Genomic DNA, 18808 nt, shown 5'->3' with positions numbered 1-18808 from the left:
GGTGTGTGTGTTATTTAGAGAACAGATTGGGGGGCCTGGGGGAAGGGTTTTAGGGACGGACGGGGGGTTAATGGAGGCCTTTAGGGAAGGACCGGGGGGTTGGGGGAAGGATTTTAGGGACGGGCCGAGGGTGGGGGAGGGCTGGACCAGGGTCTGGGGGAAAAGGTTTTAGGGACAGGGCGGGGAGGTGGAGGTGGGGCATGATTTCAGGAACAGCCAGGGTGGAGGAGGGGGTCAAGGGAAGTCTTTCAGGGTTGTTTGGGGGGAAGGATTTTAGGGACGGATGTGGTGTCTGGGCGGACGTTTGATGCCACCGTATAGATTCCACTGTATATACGTTTATGTCCAGGGATTCTGTTAAGGGAAGGCTGCTGGCTCGGCAAAGGGACAAGATGTCTGAGCTCCCCAGTTACCACACTGATTTGGTGTTTAGCTCTACGTTAAACACACCTGCGCACAAAGGTTAGGCCAAGCTGACTCCCTAAAGCTGTTAGAAGTGACAAATTAAGGGACCTCTCATCCAGGGAGTCAGCCTTGGGAAGGATGGGGAACAAAGAATGGATGGGGAAAAGATCTCCGTTCTCTTCAGTGATGCAGAAAGAGCCTCTGGGTGAGGACGTTGTGGCCACAGGAGGAGACAAGCCGATAGAGTGCTGCGATCCGCAGAATGTTGGTTGGAAGTCGGGCAGAGGTAATTGTTGTGGGGGGAGATCGCGACCTCTGACTCAGATAGCCCCCCGAGAGAGGGCAAGGCCCCGCTTGGGGAGCACGGGGAGCTAGTAAAAAACCTCAGCAGTGCTGTCTGAGGGTGTGTGCTCATTTGTATTAAAGCAAGAAACTTGTAACCCATCCCGTGCCTGACTGAAAATGCATGTGTAATGCGCTATGAGTGTGCAAGTGCTCTGCTGTCCATAGTGCGTGCCCTCGAGTAACTGGGTGAGCACGCTCAGAGGAAACATTCCCCCGTGCTCCCAGCACTGCCATAAAGAATGCCTGCCTTCTGAAACTTGCAAGCAAGGCTTAGAGGGTTTCTCTCCATGACCGACTTTATGGCATCATTCCCACCATACTGGAGAATGCAAATCTTTTATTGTTTGGTGGTGAAAGCAGCTTGGGCGGTGTCACTGATGTGCAGCACTTTTTAACCTCAGGTCTAAAGTGCCACCGGTCCCACCGTGGGGTACATCCTTCCTCAGGCTTTCACCAAACGGAAAGGATGCATCAAACCCACCCCACAAACACGTCCTGCACTTTTTTTATCTTTCCTGGAACGTGGGGACATGACCCTGCTGGGCCATCAGTGCCACCTGCCTGGGAGCCAAGATGGTGCCTTTGCATTCCAGGCTAGGAACTTACCTTCTTTTTTTCCTTTTCAGTGACTTTAGAGCCATCCTTAGGGAGGCTGGTTAAGCTGGTTTACTGCACAGCTGGTCGCCAGTGGAGGGAAATGGTAAGCTCCGCTGTTGCCTTTGGTGTTTACTTGTTACTGTGTCGCTCATTTGAGTGATCTTCTCATGCCCCGGCAAGCAGAAGCTATCACTCCACTTTAGGCCTTGGTCTAATAGTCATGCAAAGCAATATTGAAAGTCATTCTGAGGTCTGGAACAGGCCCCAATATGCATTTTATAAAAGTGCTTCTTGGCTGCTGTTTCTCTTTGTATGGGTTTTTTTCCCATTTCCCCAGACTGCTGAAGCTCTGAAAGGCGCCGATGAGCTGCTCTCCCTCAGTTTGCTCCTTTGCCTTTGGGGACTGCGGTTCATGTTTTCTTCATGGCTTTGCAGAGGAGAAAATCCATGAGTACACCACCTTGGTTTTTTCACCTAAGCTAATTTCAGAAACTGCCTCCTTTAACTTAAACATGAAACTCTTCTTCACCTCTTTGTGCACTTGTAGAAAAGCAGGGTGGGGTGGGGGGTGGGGGTGTCTTCAGGAAGTGCCTGCAAAAAAGCCTTTGGGAGATCCTGTCCCTTGACTCACATGTGGGGTAGTGAAGAGTCTGAGAAAGTCGTGGGTGTTTTGGTGTTCACCTAAGCAGGTTTTCGTTTTGGTTTTTTTCTTTTTTCTTTTTTATCTTATGTAGCTTATGTCACCAGGTAGTGACAGCCTGGGGATGACAGGAGGGGACAGCAGGCAGTGGCAGTGTGGAGTGTGACCAGAGGGGACAGTAGGCAGGGACAGGCCTGGGGGTTACCGGAGGGGACAGCAGGCAGTGACAGCCTGGGTGGTGACAGGAGGGGACAGCAGGCCATGACAGCCTGGGAGGTGACAGGAGGGGACAGCAGGCCGTGAAAACCTGGGGATGACAGGAGGGGACAGCAGATTGGGACAGCATGGGGGTGACAGGAGGGGACAGCAGGCCATGACAGCCTGCGTGGTGACAGGAGGGGACAGCAGGCCGTGACAGCCTGGGGGGTGACAGGAGGGGACAGCAAGCCGTGACAGCCTGGGGGTTACAGGAGGGGACAGCAAGCCGTGACAGCCTGGGGGTTACAGGAGGGGACAGCAAGCCGTGACAGCCTGGGGGGTGACAGGGCACGGGGCAGTGATGTGCCCAGGGCTGTTGGGAGAGCCCCCACAGGCGCAAGGGCTGACAGGTGACGCAGGATGGTGAAGGCCCCAGGGGGTGACAGCAGGGACACCGGAGCCCTGGGGGGTGACAGGGCACGGGGCGGTGACAGGCTGGGGGACAGCAGGGACACCGGCGGCCCAGGCGGGGCTGATGAAGGCCCCTCCCCCAGGGGTGCTGAGTGGCCCCCTGAGCCCCTCTGTCACAATGCGGAGCCGCCTGGGTTGCCATAGCGAGCAGCTTGGCCTGGCAGCGCTGGTGCGAGGAGGGAGCGGAGGCCGAGCCAGGGCCTGTCCCCATCGTCCTCCCACCGGGGCTGCGAGGAGGAGCCGGCGGGCTCAGCCCGCGCTGCTGGCCCCAGCCCCTCGGTGGGCCCTGACCTGCTGTGGGGGCCGCGAGGCCAGCTGCTGCGTGAGGTGCCATCGCGGAGCGGGCACCGCCTGGCCCCGGCCATGTCGTGTGTCCACTACAAGTTCTCCTCCAGGCTGAACTCCGATGTGGTCACCTTTCACGGCCCCCACATCTCCCTGCGCGACCTCAGGCGCCAGATCATGGGCCGCGAGAGGCTGAAGGCGACCCACTGCGACCTGCAGGTCACCAACGCCCAGACCATGGAAGGTGCGTGGGGGCGGCGGGCGCGGGGACCGGGGACCGGCCGGCTGGCGATGGCGCAGGCGGCCAGTGAGGCGGTTGGGCCACGGCCGGCAGCGGTGACTTGTGCTGGGGCCTCAGAGCTGCTCTTCCGTGGTTGTGCGCTGGCAGCTGCTGTCAGGGCTGTGTGCGCAGCCAGGCACAGCAGCGTACGGGGTCCCTGTGCGACACCGCGCGTGGAAGGGGTTTGGTTTCTGGGAACCCTTCTAGGTAAAACGATAAGGGAATGTGGGACAATGCCTTGTCATCACAGACCTGCCAGATTTCTTTGAAAGCCGGCAGAGAAGGCTGAACGTGATAGAAAAGGAGTGGGTGGCTAATTTAAAGGGGAAAAAAAAGTGGGTTTGGTGACTGAAATTTGTCTTCAGCTACTTTTACTCCACCGCATTGGAAAAGCGGTGCTTGGCTGCTGCAGAAACTGCTCAGTAGCAACGTTTTGGATCAAGAGTGTATCTGTGAGTGAGAATCTATGCAGACCCTGGAAAGCCATCTTGTAGACGAGTGTTCTGTCTAAAGTGTACTTGGCATTTCTTGCTAATACAGCTTCTTTGCTGCACCATGCTACACATTCATTCAGATGCTATTGAGCATCATTTCTTCATTTCTTTCAAACGGTGCATTTTTGTCGTGGTACTGCGTGTTAAACGGTGTCAGGGCAGTACTGAAGTTTTATGGCAGATCAGTTATGGTGAATATACCTAGAAATGTTCTTAGAGAAACCCTAAGTTCTTTTGAATCTGAGAAATGGTGCTTGATTCTCAGAGACGGTAATGGTTTTGTATTACTTAGTGTGCTGTTTCAGTTTGGTAATCTACCGTCTGGCAAAGCTTGCATGTGATTAAAGACTTTGGATATGACTTGTCAGAAATACAAAGACTTGGAAACCATCTCCATTCCTTAAACATTCAAATTTTATCGGTTGGGGTTTTTTTTCTTTTTTCCTGTGGTTCTGTGACATTCCCACAACAGTCTTGTCGTTACAATGTGTACTCATAGGATTTTTTCCTCTCCCTGTTTGATGTATTAAAACTTAAACAGAATAACATGCCTGCTGCGGTAACTGTAACTTTGGCCCCAGCCTTTCAAGTGGTTGGACCTAAACATGCTGTTTACCTACAGATAGGTAAAGCATGTTCAGGAGAGTATCTGTGAGCAGACTTAACAGCACGGTGTTAGGGGTCTTGGGGGTGTTACGGGATCGCGTGTCATATACAGCAGTAGAGGCAGACATGCAGGTAGAGGCAGACGTACAGGTTGTGACACAGATGCTTACTGGAACTTTTGTAAGGGTGTTTTCCCCGTGAAAATGCAAAAATCCCCCAGCGGTTGTCAGAGCAAAGCTAAGGAATACATTTTGGTGTCATTTATGTGTATGCCAGATTTTGGGGTTTTATACATAACCGTGACTTTCCGTTTTTATTGAACAGCATCTACGTGTTTAAAGTCACCTTCAGAAGATGAAGGAAAGAACTAGGCCTGGATGTCCTGCCTAAAGGGGGTTCTTGGAGATCCTCCCTGTGGAGATATGGTAGTGGGTTTTATAACTTTGTGCAGGAGTCCTGACTAAATGTTGGCATGATCTTGGAAAGACCCTTCAGTGAACCTTGAGTGAAGATGGCCAACTTGTTCAGAGTTTTCCGAGCCGCGTGATCACGGAAATCTCGTAATAGAAGCAATGCTAATAGAAGATAAAAGTAAACAGGATTTTACACATCACTGGGGGGAAAAAAAAGAGATGGTGGACTCTTTTTGAAGATGGTGGGAAGGCAAAATGGATGGTTGGGATGTGTTTTAAAAGGTGGGAGGCGGGGTGGGGGTGTCCTCTTCCGTGCTCGCTATTATAGAGACATGTTCTAGGGTTTTGTAAGCTAACAGGAGCAAAAGCAATGAAAGTTAGATCAGGAAAGAGCCTCATGTTTTAGCAGACTCTGCTTTAGTGACTTTAGAGACCATTTTGCTGTTGGCATTGAAACGATTCAAAACAAATGGAAAAGATTTTGCTGCTTGTGTTTGACTATCAGACCTGAAGATTTCTGGAAAGGTACCGTGAGTGTGTGGACATGATAAAAGCATGACGCTGTGTGTAAAATGTTGCTTTTCTATCCGTAAAGGGTTCCCTGAAGTGCTATGTCATGACATATTAATATCACTCTTACGAACTGACTGATGCTTTCTCTGTATTGATGTTGTTTTCAGAATACACAGATGACAATGCCCTGATTCCAAGGCACTCATCGGTAACTGTTAGGAGAGTCCCTGTTAGAGGAGTTAAAGCTACCGGCAAGACAGACATTGGGTAAGTAGCCATAACGCGTTGTGTTCTGTGGGAGGGGTTTCAGTGTGTTCACCTTCTTTGTGCCTGTTGGGTTACGGAGGCATTCCGGTTGTCTCTTTCTTGTTAAAGCTGCTGTTAAATTGTGTTGTGACAGGGCAGATCTGAATGTATCTGTCCCAAAGCAGACTTAGATTTTTCAGCCCGCTGGGACATGGCATTCAAAGTCCAACAGTGGTAGCTGTTCAGACGTTTGAATTGGGTTTGTTCTTGGGGTTGGTTTTTCTGAGAGTCAAGTTCTCCATCCTGTTTCCTCTATGCAGAGAGATTCCTTATTTTATGCTTTTGCTTGTATTGCTTTTAGAGTAAACGGAGAGACACATTGCAGTGTGAACTGGTAATTGCTTCCCATCTGCCAGCAGTCCGAGTCCCAGTTTTTGACTGCTTCCTTTGTTTGGGGGCGGGGGGGCAGGGTATTCTTACACCCCAGAGGGGTGGGGGTGGCGGGGCTGCATGCTGTCTCCAGAGGAAAGACTGAGAGTGGCCAGCTGGCAAACCGTGCGAACAAGAAGTTTCATTCTTAAGTGATTCCTATTAGTTTCCTAAAGACAATGCCTGTGTCGGGCAAGAGAAATAGAGCAACGTCCTAAAGCGTATTGCCTTTTGTGCCAGGACGGTGAAGGAGCAGTTGATCTTTTCCAAACCTGAAGCTCAGAAAGCAGTTGGGCACATTCCCAAATGTTGGTAGTTACCTTTCTAAGTTTGATTTCACCCTAAGCTGCTCTCTGTGCTCCAGGTATTACTGCTGTATTCCTCAGATTTATGGAGGACAGAGATCTGATTACAATTGCAGATATTCAAATGTAAGCCTGACTACAGCATTGTTGCTGTCATCGATGTATTCGTCCAGTCCAGTTCTGTATCAGCTGCGTCAGCATGGTTTGAATGGTCATGTTTTCCAGCCTTCTTCAAGACAGACCTCTCCTCCACCATTAGTAGATATTATTGACTTGTGGTTATGCCGTGTCTTTCTAATGTTAGTTCTCAATAAATAAAGTATACCGGCAAGTTTCAGCGTGTCTCAAACAAACAGTACAGCAGCATCCTAGTACCCATGAAGCATCTGCAAGCAAACCCCCCTGAATTTATGTGGCTCTCCTGTAAGCTTTGGGCATATTAGTGCTTTCAGGCACTACCAAGAGTTTCTGGATGCCACAGCACTGTGCTGCTAAGCATGGCCTTGTTTGGGGGGTTAATTTAGATGGGGATGCTTAGTGCTGTCTTGTCAATATAGCCTCCATTTCTGGTTGGATGGCACCCTCTCCTGGTGTTGGAATGCTGCCCTAAAATGAGAGGCTAGGTGCCACTAGCATCAAAGATCCAAGAAGCACCTGCACGTGGGGATAAGGGATGAATGCCGCTGCTCTGCTAAAGTTGCAAATGGATCAGGCAGGTCAGCTTTCTATTCCTTCAGCTGGAACCATTGTGGAAACAACTGGTAGAGCTGTTAATGTTTGGGAATGGTGAATGCATGCTGTCATGGTGGAGAGGCCTTCAGGAATGTGTTAGTCACCTTGTAGTATCTTCCTCAAGGCAAGTGGATGAAGAAACCATGGTGTGGTAATCTAAAGCTTTTCCTCGCGCTTCCTCATCTTCAGGAGGTACGTGGCTGTACTCGCGAGCCTGGTGGTGGTGTAGCAGTGTCAGGAAGTATGAGCCTTTCTATTTGTGCAGGACTTGCACAGCAGCCTTTGGGTTGCCTCTGCTCGTGGGACGCTTTGGATGAGGTATGAGTTGTTTGTTAACTAGATGGGCGGTTGCATGTTTGATTCATGAGTAGCATGCAGGTACAGACCAATGAGTATGTGGAATCTCGGCAAGGGCTTGTGTGTCATAAGTGTTCCCTAAAATATTGTAGCATGTTCAAGATGATCTTAAAGGAAGTTCTGGTAATCAAGACTTTTTTTCTTATTTTTTTAACACAGGCCTCCTCGATCTCAGAAAATCCTAGGAACTGCTTTCAGGTGATGTTTCTACTGCTATTTGTAGTCACTTTAGGCTAAGTATGGTAGGTACCTGAACACAGTGCTTGGGCTTCCACCAAGAAACACTTTTCTACAGACAACTGTTCTCGTTTTGTCAGAGGAGTGTAGAAACCAAAGTGCTCTATCTGGTACCTATTTGTGGTAGTGGGGCTATACAGATTGCCTGAAAGTGCCTTCGTATTTGGATGGCTGACTATTTAAGAACAGAAAAATGTAGCACAGTCTTCACAGTTTTGGTACTTAGAGAGCAGAAAGAAAATATGTGAGGACTTCTTCTTGCACTGCTGTATTCTGTACCTTAGAGTCATTGGGGGCAAAGAAGGAATGGGATTTTGGGTTTTATTTCAGTTGCACTGAATGCACCAGGAGAGCACACTTTATGTATAGAAATAAATTTCCGTATTCATAAGACTACCAGTACACAATGTTTTGATGTTCAGGTTTTATAAACTGTTTTCCCTGCTTTATGTTGGTTACGAGTGCTTTATTTTAAGTTCTGATCATCTTTCTTTCTTCTTCTAGAAGTCGAACTGGGCCAGCGAGTAGAACATCAAAAGAGGTATGTAAAAACACAAGCTGAAACTTTTTGCTACATGCTGCACCTAAGTCTAAGAAATGTAGCCTTGTACTAATTTTTTAATATATATAAAAATATATAAAATATATATGTTTTATATATAATATTTATAATATATATATCTCAAACATATTTTCCAGTGAAACATAGTGTATGCTGTAAATCCAATGTATTTGATTCAGCATAGTGAAAACTGAGCAATGCCAACATTTGCGCGGTTCTAATGTGAATAATGGTATTTGTGCCTAGTAACGCATTGCATTTCGTACTGAATAGGCTAGAATATTTCTTGTGTGACTGTGTGTTGTACCGATAATGTATGCTCATTTTTAGAGCTTGTAGGTTCAAGGTTTGCACCACTGAACTTGGTGCCACTCTTCAGTACGCCACCACTTTGAATTTACATTTGGAAAAGGGGCAGCATTTTTCTTCCGGTCAGAAAACACTGTTGTTCTGCTGCTAAGACATGAATAAGTAACTCGAGGAGACACTTGACTAGTAATGGCCTAGATCTCCACTTGGCCCTTGGGGGGTATGCTACGTGCAACGATGCATTTCAAAATAGCCCTCATAGTACAAACATTACTTTGTGGTGGTGGTTGGTTTTCATCTGTAAGTATAACTGCTTGTTCTTCACTAGAATGGAGTGAGGCATTACATGAGCTCTAGGTCACTGGATCTGATCACTTTGTAAGCTCTTAGGATAACTTAATCTAGAAATTCGTGAACTTGGGGTCTAATTAAAGTAAATGAAAGACAGCGCAAAAACTATACTGCATTCATGAATCATACTTGTGTGCATTTAGTAGATGATGAGCTATTAACTGATTAATTTATAAACTGCACTGACAATGTTTCCTGTAGTGACACTTCCTACTCAAATAAACGGAAATAATTTTTTTAGATCCTTTCGAGCTGCAAATGGACAGCTTCCTTAACCCTCCGTCTTTTAAGCAGTTGTGAGCATTTGACAAGGGTCCCCCTCTGAGGTATTCTGAGCAATAGGTTGATCTCAGGAGGGGTTGGTTGCTTTAGTTTCTTCTCATTAACAACGTAGGCCTACTTAAGCTGTTTAAGGTTTGGACTTTGTTTTGAACAAGTATAAATTCCACTGGCTTGGAGGTGGCTCTTCCAGTGACACTCAGAGGATATAGCGCAGGCTTTCATACAGCAGTAGGGGTGAACTATTGCTCTGTTTTGATTGTAGAACTTGAGTATGTGTTTAATTTTTCTGAATAGATTGGCGACCCTTCCGCACCTCTTTCTCTGGCCCAGCTTATTAAGGTATGCTTAGATGTACTTGCTTGTGAAATCGTGTTAAAAAGAAAGGGGTGGGTGTGGGTGTGTATCCTTGTATTTTCAAACCTTACACTGTGCTCTCTAGCTGGATAACTGCTGTAATATGAGCAAAACATTAATTGTTAATAATTCAGAGTGTTTCTCCTAACTTTAAAATGTTACTTTGATACTATCCTGTAGAGAGTAGTTCCCAGCTTGGGAAGATGGAAGGGGAGCACCTTATTGGCCTCAGTGTAATGCTGCAGTGTTACTCATCTGCGAGACACAAAGAAGCAGCACTTCAGAAGCTGTTTACCATTTTTCATACGTCCCGCTCATTGTTCATTGGAAACTAACACCATTTTTACAGCAGGATTTAATTGGCTGTAAGTCATGGACATTTCTAGGGCCTTTGCAACAGCCGGAACAGACGTGTTTCTGGAACATGGACAATTGCATGGCTGTTTTTGAATTTTTAGTCATTACAGTTACAGATCCATTCTTTGAATGGTGCGGGACTGCTTGAATTGTGGCATACAGATAGAGGACGACGCAACCTAATTTGTTTACATGCAGACTGTGAAAAGTGTGCAAGTGCACCTAATTGTTGATAGGACTGTGCCAGTGTTTATGCGAGGCACATCAGCAGACGTGACCGCCTGAAAGCATATTTTGTAATGGAACTGCTTGTATTTTGTGCTCAGCAACGTGTAACGTTGTCTGGGGAAACACTAGTGATTGCACTTGGTGAAGAGGCGTAGTGCTAGCCACAGAAGTGATTAAAAGCATAGTCTTTAAAGTTACAAAGACTAGAGAAGGCAGGGCCTAACGCAGAGGAGCTAGTTCTTTCCTCTGAAAATGAAGGCCAGAGCTCATGTCCAAGAGAAAGAAATCCTTCCCACTGGGAACGTCTTCCCTCGCTCGCTGCATTTATTTATTTTCTTAATAAATTTAATTGTGTTAATTAACATTTTGCGGCAGGGTGGGGGTGGGGGTGGAGGTGTGTGCAGAATTAGTTTGGGAAGCAGCCACCAAAAGACATTGGTCTCCCTCAGGGCTGTCCCTTGGTTCTGTAAAGTCATGTGAAATTTACTCTAAAATGTGGAAAACTGTCCAAGCTTTTGAGAAATTCAAAGATTTCAGAAATACGGAGATAGGTAACAAAGCAGCTCCGAACTGTTACCCTAGCCTCTTTAGTGCAGGCTGGCACAGGAGGCAATGTGTAGTAAGAACTTCTCTGCTTTGTTATGACTATGTATTGAATGCCATATTTGAATGGTGGTCTGTTCCTAGAAATGTGTTGTGGGTTTTGGATGTGTTTTGTAAACCATTTGGGTTCAGACAAATCAGTCAAGTGTCTATAAAAGTTCTCTGCAAATGTTACTGGAAATGATTTCATAGATGGAGATCTGGATTATGTTCCTGCGTATATGGAACAGCTAGATGAAATAACATGTGGAAACTAGTTGGTTGCTTTTGTGAGTGAATGCATGTAAAAAGGAAAACATGAGCAGTTGGTCTGTAGGATAGGTGCTTGAAGTTCCAAATAATTTACAGTCACCCCCTTTGACCCTGCTTGTATCTGGACTAGTGTGTAATAGAAACATTTGAAGAAGTACGGTGTAAAAAAAACCATCTGGCTTCCATAGTTCGAAGATCTAGTTCTGCGTAAGGTTTATATTACAATTTGCGTGTTAAAAGGACAGTGCCAACTGGAAAAAAATTGTAGTTCAGTCACTTCCTATGAAGAAGCGAGTGGCGGTGGGGGAGGGGGCGGAACCGTGCGGTTTGGACTGCCTACAGCACATGATGGTCAGATGTCTGCTGAAAAGAATCTTTTCTCTTGCTGAGGGATTATAGAAAGCTTGATTCCTTTTAATGCTTCTGGGTCTGAAGCTGAATTTCAGCAAGCAAAACCAACTGCCACGACTCTGAAGTTGTGTGTCCTTTTGACACTGCAGAATGTAAATACTGCTACTTGCACACATCTTTCTCAGTTAAATGTACCATGGCTAGCTTCTTTGACTAGTCTGGAGCTTAAAGACCAGCTTCAAAATGCTGGCTGGTGGGCTTTTTTCTACACATAGCTTCAGTCCGCTTGGACAAAACTTGGATTGGCTTCACAAGTCTTTATGTAAGGTACAAAGAGAGCCTATTTGTAGCCTAATGTGTGTGTCAAATAACCATTACCTGTTAAACAGACTGCCAACCTGGCTGAAGCCAATGCTTCCGAAGAGGATAAGATAAAGGCGATGATGATACAGTCCTGCCATGAATACGATCCATCCAAGTAAGTATCAAATGTGATCTTCAAAGGTTATGGAAAAAGTATGGAGATGTTTCTTTTAAGAAGAGAGACACATGCATACCTTTTCCTTTTTTCCCCCAAACCTTCTAGTTACTTGAGGGAACCCTTGGGTCTGCCTCCACCATCATCCAGTTGCTTTTGCTGTGGAAAACCTGGCCACTATGCCAAGAACTGCCCGGTAAATAGGGTAAGATTGGGGCAGGCCTCTGGTGTTACCGAGCTTTTAGGGTTTTTTACCTTGGCATTTATGTGACAAAGACATGAACACTCCCAGTAAGAATTGTTTCTCTCGGGGCGAAATGTTACATGGCAATGTTGCAAAGCCCTCCCAAATTCAAGGGAAACTTGGAATTCTAAATGTGAAACTTTTTTTTTCTCTAGGTCACAGACATTAAAGATGTCCATAGATCTTACTCAGTGAACTTTCATAGATATTTGTATCTATTTCAATAGTACTGGAAATGTTCCTGGTTCTAACTCTTTCTAATGACAGTTCAAAGTTGTTGGTATTTCCTCTAAAAACAAGAGGTTTCTGTCGACCCCGTCTATTGAGTATCTGTCAGTTTTAACTACAGAAGCCTCTGGCTGAATATTCATGCCGTTTAACATCAGTCCCTGAATGTACGTGCAGGAGGGATGAATTCAGCCTTCCTATATAGATGTGAATGTAAGTTTCCATGGGGGCTGATTTGGAGACCCTGAATTAAGCTCTCACACGTTGCCCAGGGGCTTTGGAGGGGGAACAGGTTTGTGCCTCTGCTCTGAGTGGACGGTGAGCAAAGGGCTGTTTCACCCTGAAGGGTCCTGAAGTTAAGCCAAAGAATGACGACTGGGTTCAAAACTCTGCTCAAACCTGTGGTACGTCCTGGCTATGCTCGTTGGGGAAAGCAGGAGTTTGAGTCGAGCAGCCATTATGTTAGGTAAAAGGAGGGGATTAAAGGCTTTCGCTGCTTAAAATTATCTCTGAAACGTCATTTTAAGTGTGCTGTTCTCAACAGGACAAAAATGTGGAGCCTGTTCGCAGAATTAAAAGGAGCACCGGAATTCCAAGGAGTTTCCTGGTGGAGGTGAAGGATCCCAACACAAAAGGTGCCATGCTGACAAAGGCTGGGAAATACGCAATACCAACTATTAATGCGTAAGTATGGAATTAATCGGACCGACCAAAATGCGAATGAGAGCAACCATGCGTAAATGTCTGAGTGGCAATGCAGCCGAGGTGGCCAGCCTCTAATTACGAGGGAGGAAGCACTACCGTCGTATCTTAACCTTAAAATCTGCAATACTTTCCCATATTGAAATAGAGTAGTCCTACTGTTCATGCCCCGGGAAGCTGGCTGACCTTGGGGTATGCTAAGAACCTGTATTTCTGCAAGGCATTTCAGTAGTGTTTCCAGCTGGCATCATTCTCTCTGAATGCTCATTTTGCTTCTGGTTTATGTTTCAAAGGCTTCTTGCAAAATTTAACAAATAGCCCTTGGACTGAGATTTCCTCCTCCTCTGACTTTTAACAAATCTCATGTGTGAAACGGGCTGAAGTGTTCCTGTTGCTATAAACTAAGAAATTACTGCTGTGTGCTGACAGGAGTGGCTGTTGGAAAGTGCACTCGGTAGCACTTCCCTTTTTCTGTCATGGATCTCCTGTTGTAGAAGCTGTAGCACAGACTTCTTTCATTTACAAAATGAAATTACTTGGGGACGAACTTTACCCTGATCCAGCAATTTGCACTTACCCTCTGGCAAAGGAGAGGTGGGATTCCTTTCCCCTGCTCTCTAGCTGTCAAGCAATTATTTTTCTAGTCTGAGCTCATTTCGTAGTTGATCCAACGGATGGGAGAGTTCTGCAGAAGGAAAAATGTTCCCCCCTCCTTCTTCTTCTGATAGTGTGGCTCTAGAGAAGTCATTTAGCGTAAATGCCTACGTTGTAGAAAGCCAATGTGGAGTGAGAAGACTTCCATCTATCACCTTAGTTTGATAAAATCCAAAGCTTGGAAAATTTTTCCTTTCCCATCTTTCACTTTTTTCTTTTTCCTTCCCCACCTGCCCTCCAGGGAAGCTTATGCTAGAGAGAAAAAGGAAAAGCCACCCTTTTTACCAGAGGAGCCCTCCTCCTCCTCCGCAGACAGGCCTGTTCCAAACGAGTTGTTATGTCCCATTTGTAAAGATCCAGTGACGGATGCAGCGCTTATTCCATGCTGTGGAGCAAGTTATTGTGACGAATGTAAGTGCGTAATGTAATGTAAGGAGTAAACTCCCCTCCCGTGTTTTTTAATCCAAAACACCACATCAGATCTTCTGAAAGCAGGAATAGGAGATCACCTGTGCTACCAGGTCTATTTCATACTTCAGTACGCCCGGAGTAGGAAAGGCCTCTTCTCCGTAATGGGGGGGGGGGGGGGGGGGGAAAACAAACCCAAAGGCCAAAGAGCTTTTTTCCCTTTCTGTGTATCTAGTCAAATCTTCTTCACATGCGGAAGGTCGAGTACGAGAAGAGTGCATAATTGTGCAGGTGAATACAGTATTAGATATGGAATGCACGTAGTTTGTCCACAGCTCTTTCTCTCATACACAACTATAGAGCCAGCTCTGGTGACTGACTCTGCTCCGCCACAAACAGGCAGTCGGGCATTTAATCTACATTCTTTGCCACAGGAGTTGGTTAAACCTTCAAAACTCGAACCGACTCATGGCTTTTTGAGATGTGCTTTGTTCATTAGCCTTGATGTTGGTGGCTTCTTGCTGTACTCGGTAGTAGAAAAAAGACTAGTCCAAACATCAGGACACAGCCCACTCTATGGTCTTCAGCTGTTACAACAGGGAAATGTCAAAACTGTATAGCGATTTGCTGCATACTGGGCATTTTTTACACTAATGACCATTTATAGCTTCATGCTCTCCATTCAAGACCATATCCAGCCATTAATCGTCTGTGTGTTCTTATAATTGATGAGAACCCCAAAGAGTTCCCTACTTTGGCTGAAACCTATTTTGACGCTTCTAATTACACACAGGTATTAGAACAGCTTTACTGGAATCGGAGGAACATACTTGCCCGGCGTGTCATCAGACAGGTGTTTCTCCTGACGCTTTAGTTGCCAACAACTTCCTGCGCCAGGTAACGTGGTGACTTTTTCATCAGCTGTTTGTAAGGAAAGTCTGTTTGTAAAAAGCTGAAAGGGAGGAAATTATTGACATCTCCTTAAAGAAGGATAAACTGAATAAGGCTGCATTTACTTTTCAAATGCATTGTCTGTTGTTACAGAAGCTGACAACTCTTTAGAGATAATCAGGCAAACTCAGGTCAAACTTTTGTCTAAACATGCTTGCCTGCCTCTCAGATTCGCTGTTAACACTGAAGTCCTTTAACTACAGATACTCTGAGCTACCAGTCCTTAATAGCAGTGTTTCATGTGATGTGTTCCTATCTCTGTGTGCTGCTTTACTCTAGGCTTGACAGCATGCACAGGACTATACAAGTCATTTTACCCTGTGGAGGCTTTTCTTCATCTATTGTCATCATAATCTGACACTTTGATCTTTTTGTCCATGTTCTTCTGCCTCTAGGCTGTGAACAACTTCCACAATGGAACCGGCTACACAACAGGGCTCCATAAGGAGATTCAGCAGCAGCAGCAGCGACAGCCGCCGTCACCGCCTGCACGACCACTTGTGACTGTGACACCTGCTGCTCAGGTGACTGCCACCAAACTTTCTAAATCTTCCTCTCTGTCAGTCAGCGGTCTGTTAAGTTTTATTTCAACATATGCTTTTGAAATACAGTATTTATTAGAGCTTATTTTCCAACTGTTTGCATTTATTCACAAGGGCTTTCCGGTTCCTGTAGCAAGACAACCGGCAGTACCATGTCTTCTGGGCCCCCAAGAGCTAAAAATACCCACACCTGGTGAGTGACCGTAACTTTAGAATTTCTTCTAAAAAAATTATCTTCAGATGAACTGAATGGGATTTATTTCTTTTTCCTCTCCCCACTCCAAAAGGTCATCCGATGAGAGCCAGTGCAGTTCGCTCAGCAGGTGGCAGACCAGGCTGGGGACTGTAAGTATTTCACAGAAATTCAGTCTCTGACGACTTGTAACCTGTTAAACCAGGCTGTAACACCTACATTACTTCTACAGTAGCTGATTTATAATGAAATGCGTATGCACAGATAGCTGTGGAGAATACAAGTGGCAATTCATTTTTAAGTGGCTCAGCTTGAGTTGGCTCTAACAAAGGGGATCTGTGCTTGCAGTAAAACGATTACAAATAAAACTCCAGTATGTGACCCAAAAGTAGACTCTGAAAAAGAAACGCTTTTGGAGGAAACCGTAAGTATATATCAAAATTAAACATAACGACAGGATGAGGTGCAAAGCCACCCTTTCGAATTACTTACTGGCTGGATAGGGCTGAAGAAACTGATTTCCCAATTGAAGTCAGCCTCCAACATTTGATTCTTAATGACTTAGTGATGGAGCAAATTGTTGGAAGAGTCAGTGCTGTTTTTTTATGACCATTTTGAATTTCTTTAGTCTAGTCATCTCAAATAGCCAAGCTGCTTTCTCTCCGTTGGAGAGAGAGGAATCTCTTTTTGCTGTTATTGCCCTACCAGTTAGTTCTTCCTTTTGGTATGTATTTGTTATGGATAGATTATAAGTGTGCATCGTGTTTATAAAATCTTAAAGATAAATCAAAAGAAAACACAGCAATCCGTCCCAGAGATACCTAAAATTCTCAGGTTCAGTAAGCAAGGAAAGAACAGTTCAGGGACAAGACCAGGCCAAACAGATCATCACGAGGCAACAACCTAGGAAGTTTGTGGGGAAGAACTGAAAGGAAGTTGGAGAGAAGCTTGGTTAATATCTGTGCAGTACTTTGAAGCTCGGAAGTGTGAAGTAGGAAGTGTATCGAGGAGTGGCAGAGGAGCCGTGGGCACCTGGCACCTGGGAGATAGGAGTCTCCTTTAAGCATGGGCAGCCTCTGCCCACAGTCACAAAGCTGAATGTAGGGGGAGAAGCCTGAGGCAACTACTTGGGGTGAGGATGTGGAAGGCAAGTGTGAGGATCCAGAAATGAGGGTAGGCTCAAATGGACAGGAAGCTGCCAGAAAAATGCTCAGGTTGAGAACAAGAAGGGCTCGCCACCGTGCTCCCGCTTCATTCACATTCCTCTTTAAAATCAGGGCAGAGTGTGACAGTGACACGCGGGTTTGGGTTTCTCTGGAAGTTCAAATGGAGGACATCCACGTAGCACACGTACCCAGAGGACTCAGGCCCCGACACTGCCATCATCAACAGCAGCCTCTGTACCTGTGCCTCCACCTCTCTTGCATCCTCCCCCACCCCAGGCGCTTCCTTTCCCGCTGGCGGTACCACCACCACCACTACCTCCTCAGTTTCCACCTGGTCAGCCTCCATCTGCTGGGTATACCCCCGCCCCGCTCCAGAATATCCCCCAGCTCCTGCAAACATGTCATCAGCCAACAGCACGGCCAGCGACTCATTCAAATACCCTCCCAGCGACACCAGCACTTTCTTTATAGAATCACAGGGTCATTTAGGTTTAGTTGGAAGAGACCTTTAAGATCATTGAGTCCAGCAGTTAACCTAAACCTACAAAGTCTGCCATGACAGCAGGTCCCTAAGCGCCACCTCTACATTTCTTTTAATACACCCAGGGATGGTGACCCAACCGCTTCCTTGGGCAGCCTGTTCCAATGCCTGACAAACCTTTTGGTGAAGGAATTTTCCCGAATATCCCATCTCAAGCTCCTGTGGCGCAACTTGAGGCCATTTCCTTTCCTCCTATCAATTGTTACCTGGGAAAAAAAGAGACCGACCCCCACCTCACTACAGCTGCCTCTCAGGTAGTTGCAGGGAGCAGTGAGGTCTCCCCTCAGCCTCCTTTTCCCCAGGTTAACCAACCCCAGTTCCCTCAGCTGCTCCTCACAGGACTTGTGCTCCAGAGCCTTCAGCAGCTTTGTTGCTCTTCTCCGGACACGCTGCAGCACCTCAGTGTCTTTCTTGTAGTGAGGGGCCCAAAACCGAACCCAGTGTTGGAGGTGCAGCCTCACCAGGGCTGAGTACAGAGGGACAATCCCTTCCCTGGTCCTGCTGGCCACCGTATTTCAGGCAGAAGCCAGGATGCCGTTGGCCTCCCTTGTCTAGGGAGGAGTTTTACGGGAACAATGGAGGCTTCAAAAGGAGTAAGTGTTTGGCTCCAGGAAGTTGCACGGGTTTGCGCTTTGGTATTTCGTTAGCACCTTGGACTGCAGTTACACTAAAGTGCATCTGGCAGAAGCAAAAATGGCATCGTGTTTTATCCAGCAGACCTTTTCATTGCAGATGGTAAATGTGCAAAACTCAAGCAAGACAAATGGAGTTGTAGAACTTTCCCTGAATCCTGGGGGAATTCTAAACTCGTTTTGCTTGACTAGGATGTTCGTGTTTGGCATTACATGCAGTAACCATTTTCTCATCTTGGCCGTGTTTTGTATTTTGGTGTCTGTTTGGAATAAATATCCAACTATAATTGTAATAATGGTCAAACTGATTTTAACAGGGAAGAGAAAAAGCCCAGACCCGAAGTGTTCACAAACACTTCTTCTATGGAATTGGTGGCACGTGAGGAGTTTCAGGAGGATCGCAGGCATTCATTTCCCAGGTAATTGCGTTGCATGTCCCTAACGGAGAAGCAGATTGTCTAGAAGAATCAGGAGGAGTTCCAGTCCACCTCTCTATCCTGAGGTGGGTTGGATGGTTCAAGGGACGAGCAGTGATGGGAGCTCCACATGTAGGTCACTAGCTCAAAGATGGCAGGGATTACAGGTGACTGATAGTTATAACTGGGCAGCAGTTGAGAAGGAACGGGTGTCTCTTTTGCCAAAGCTTCTCTGTAGTGACATCCTTCGCCTCCTGACAGCCCTGAGGAGGCTAGAAACTGGACAGGTGTGGATTCCTGTGCCTCCGTGCTCTGACTGTAACTGTTACCTCAAAGCACTTTGGAGGAGATACGTGAGAGGAATTGCCTTTGTTGCCTCTGTCGTCTAATCTCGCACAGACGGATTGCAACCTGGACTGCAAACTGGCGCCTTTTGCTCAGATTCTGCTGA

The 18808-nt window shown here is 46.3% G+C and overlaps 1 pseudogene; it reads left to right on the top strand.

The window, feature by feature from the left end:
- Positions 1-3019: 3019 nt before the first annotated feature.
- Positions 3020-15137, top strand: LOC129785698 (E3 ubiquitin-protein ligase RBBP6-like; annotated as a pseudogene).
- The last annotated feature ends 3671 nt before the right edge of the window (positions 15138-18808 follow it).

Source organism: Falco peregrinus, chromosome 14, assembly GCF_023634155.1.
Source record: "Falco peregrinus isolate bFalPer1 chromosome 14, bFalPer1.pri, whole genome shotgun sequence".
Taxonomy (NCBI): domain Eukaryota; kingdom Metazoa; phylum Chordata; class Aves; order Falconiformes; family Falconidae; genus Falco; species Falco peregrinus.
This window is presented reverse-complemented; position numbering and strand designations above follow the sequence as displayed.